This window comes from Zootoca vivipara, chromosome Z (assembly GCF_963506605.1).
Source record: "Zootoca vivipara chromosome Z, rZooViv1.1, whole genome shotgun sequence".
In the NCBI taxonomy this organism is placed as follows: Eukaryota; Metazoa; Chordata; class Lepidosauria; order Squamata; family Lacertidae; genus Zootoca; species Zootoca vivipara.
This window is the reverse complement of record NC_083294.1, coordinates 3,407,750-3,411,891: the sequence shown is the minus strand read 5'-3', so window position 1 is coordinate 3,411,891 and position 4,142 is coordinate 3,407,750.

The window sequence follows — 4,142 nt, the reverse complement described above, 5'->3', positions numbered from 1 at the left end:
GCAGAAGCGGATTTAAGGGAGAATAACGGGATAAAAACCTATACGGGGGACCGCCGGGAAACAGTAGGGGAAAAGGGGGTTTCCCGGCAAAAATGGGATACTTGGCAGCTATGCCCTGATGCCAGGCATGTCCAACAGGTAGATCGTGCTCTACCGGTGGATTACTAGACGTCTACAGCAGATCACCGGGAGATCGTTGGCTCCCCCCCCCCCAAAGAAGCCGAACATCTGCGGCTCCCCTAAAAAAATGCTCAACCTTTTACCTCCTCCCTGAAAAAACTCAACAACTTGGACCCGAAGCCCCCCCCCAAAAAATGGGCCTCCTGCCTTCCTAAAAAAGGGGGGGGTAGATCTCTGCCAGTTTTTAACTCGGTGAATAGATCACAGTCTCTTGGGGAAAAAATAAAATAAATTCTTTCCAGCGGAACCTTAGAACTCAGTTTGTCATTGGTATGAGCTATCTGTTTGGAGATTCATCCCCCATGTGCAGAGTCACGGGGTTGTTGTCTATCACATGACTGGGTATGTGTTTTGATTCCACAGAGTGGGAAGTGACATAGACAGGATTTTTCTTTTCTTTTTTTTAGTCATTGGTATGAGCTTTCTGTTGGGAGATTCATCCCCTGTGTGCAGAATCATGGGTTTGTTGTCTGTCACATGACTGGGTATGTGTTTTGATTCCACAGAGTGGGAAGTGACGTAGACAGGATGTATGTCTTCCTGTGTTCCGAAGTGGAACTGTTGTTCCTTTGTTCGTTCGCTTTGCTGTGTGATGCGAGAGAGAGAGGGACCCGCGATGAAGAGCTCTGAGTGTGTGTTTATTTATATACAGTGGAACCTCGGTTTATGAACACCTCGGTTTATGAATTTTCGGTTTATGTACGCCGCAGACCCATCTGGAACGGATTAATTAACTTTCCAATACTTTCAACGGGAAAGTTCGCTTCAGTTTATGAACGCTTCAGTTTATGAACAGACTTCCAGAATCAATTGTGTTCATAAACCTTGCCAGACGAATGCCTCACAAGACAAAAAACTTGCAAAATGAAAGCGTTTTGCGATTCCAAAGGAGACTCGCAATACAAAGTTTCCTATGACGCGCTTCGCAAGACAATTTTTTTTTTGTCCCATAGGGTGCCTCGCAAGACAAAAAAAGTTCCCCATCTTGCGAGGCACCCTATGGGAAACCGCACTTCAATGTGTTCCTATGGGAGCCGCTTCGCAGAACAAATTTTTCGCTATACGAAGTGACTCGCGGAACGAATTAAATTTGTTTTGCGAGGCACCACTGTAAAAATGTAGGCATTGCGCACGTGGATGAAACAGCCTTTCTCCATAACCGCTGAACCGAATTGAAACAAATTTGGCCGCAACGTACCTTGCTCATCAGGGAGGGATCTGGCATAATTTTCCCCACAAAAAACCACACCTTTCACACCTAAAATAATGATTAAACACACACAAAATGGCACCCAAATTAGACGTCACCACCAGAAGCTCTGAAGATTCTAGCAGCATCCAATAAAAGCAGATTGCACGCTGCTGCCTCCAAAGCTGCGCCGCCAGACGACATCACAAAATTCCACAGCAACCAACTGAAAACAGTCCTTTTGCAGCAACAAGGCCCAGCTTTTTCAATAGGCCGCAGCATTGCCAAGCAGGGAAAAACAAACAGAATAGGGCCTTTCACAATGGGGGGGCACAGGGATGGGGCACAACAAAGGGAGGGGGAAAACACATAGCCATGGAGGGGAGGACCCTGAGTCAGCCAAAGGAGTGGGGGTGGGTGTAGGAAGATACCGGGGGGAGGGGCCAACACTCCCCAGGGACAACAGAGGGCTCAGACAAAAGTGCATGCTGGGAAATAGAACCCAAAAGCTGGCAGTTCCTTCTCCAAGGGTGGGGGCCAAGGTATGGAGAAACAGGGGGAGGGGCCAAGACTCCCCAGAGACAACAGAGCGCTCAGACGGGGGGAGGAGGGGGCTTGATAGCTCATGAGTCAGGACACGGCGGGGCCAGTCATGGGGAAGTGCCGGAGGGGTGGGGGGAGAAGGGGACTCGATAGCTCATGGGTCGGGACAGGGTAGGGGCAGTCACAGGGATGAATCGGGGTGGGGGGGAGGGGGCAGGATAAGTCATGTGTCCGGACAGAGTGGGGGGAAATCACAGGAAAGAACTATAGCAATGTGTGGCCGGGCCAGCTAGTATGTAAATAAAGTAGTTTAGCCAAAAGCTGTGCTGCTGAGGTCTGTTACGCAACTGCGTATCTGTGAAGTGTGCTGGTGTTCGTCGGACACCAATCACTGTGATGTTCGGGCCAGAGAATGCTTACGAAGCTCCCGAACGATTGCCCAGGAGGGGGAGAACATGCCAGCCGGGCATGTGTCTCTGCCAGGGTCCTACTCGTAAGTAGGCCTTTTCCTGACACTTTCGTGTGCATGCACACTGCTGCAGATACACTGGAACAGAAGTCAGACCCTTATACAGTAGTACCTTGGTTTACAAACACAATTGGTTCCGGAAGTCTGTACTTAACCTGAAGCGTACTTAACCTGAAGTGAACTTTCCCATGGAAAGTAATAGAAAGTGGATTAATCCCTTCCAGACGGGTCCGCGGAGTACATAAACTGAAGCGTACTTAACCTGAAGCGTACTTAACCTGAAGTGAACTTTCCCATGGAAAGTAATAGAAAGTGGATTAATCCCTTCCAGACGGGTCCGCGGAGTACATAAACTGAAGCGTACTTAACCTGAAGCGAACTTTCCCATTGGAAGTAATGGAAAGTGGATTAATCCGTTCCAGACGGGTCCGCGGGGTACTCAACCTGAAGCGTACTTAACCTGAAGTATGAGTGTAATTGGTTCTGGAATTTGGTTCTGTTTCAGTCACACTCTCCAACTCCCGGTAAGAAAAAACCAGGATCAGCAGCGGCGCGGCACCGGAAGTCGCTTCTACGCATGTGTAGAAGCAACTTCCGGTGCCGCTCTGCCAAATTTCCAGTGCCCAGACATGGGCAGAGTGGCACCCGAAATCGGCCCCTCCCTGGAGCCTCCCTGGCAGGTAGGAAATCCGGGGGATTGACGGGATTTTTCTCTATTCGGGATAACAGCGGGAAACGGGTTTAAATACAGGGGTTTCCCGTGAAAAACAGGAGACTTGGCACACTAAGAGCCAGTGCGGTGTAGTGGTTAAGAGCGGTAGACTCGTAATCTGGGGAATCGGGTTCGCGTCTCCGCTCCTCCACATGCAGCTGCTGGGTGACCTTGTGCTAGTCACACTTCTTTGAAGTCTCTCAGCCTCACTCACCTCACAGAGTGTTTGTGGTGGCGGAGGACGGGAAAGGAGAATGTTAGCCGCTTTGAGACTCCTTCAGGTAGTGATAAAGCGGGATATCAAATCCAAACTCCTCCTCTTCTTCTTCTTCTTACTGGGAGACTGGGAATGGGAGACTCTGGGAATAGTAGCTGGGGGATGGGAGTTTTTTAATGGGAGACAGTGGGTGGGAGCCTGTTAATGGGAGACTGGGAATGGGAGCTAGTGGGTGGGAGCCAGTGTGGTGTAGTGATTCAGAGCGGTGGCCTCGTAATCTGGGTAACTGGGCTCAAGTCTCCGCTCCTCCACATGCAGCTGCTGGGTGACCTTGGGCTAGTCACACTTCTCACACTTCTCACACTTCTCACACTTCAGCCTCACTCGCCTCACAGAGTGTTTGTTGTGGCGGGGGACAGGAAAGGAGAATGTGAGCCCCTTTGAGACTCCTTTGGGGAGTGATAAAGCGGGATATCAAATCCAAACTCTTCTATGGTTTCCCTGTACAGTGGTACCTCGACTTACAAAGGCAATCCGTTCCGCGGCGCACTTTCATAAGTCGAAACCTTCGGATGTTGAAGTGTCCATTTCGCGATCGCGCGTGGCAAAAATACTTCCGGGTTAGCGGATTTTGGAAGTCGAAACCTGCGGAAGTCGAGGCATTTGTAAGTCGAGGTACCACTGTATCTGAAGACGTGTGCATGCACACGAAAGCTCATACCAGTGACAAACTGAGTTGGTCTCTACGGCACCGCTGGAAGGAATTTTTTTATTTCGTTTCGACTACGTTGGACCAACACGGCTACCTACCTGTAACGAGTCCCTTGGGAGA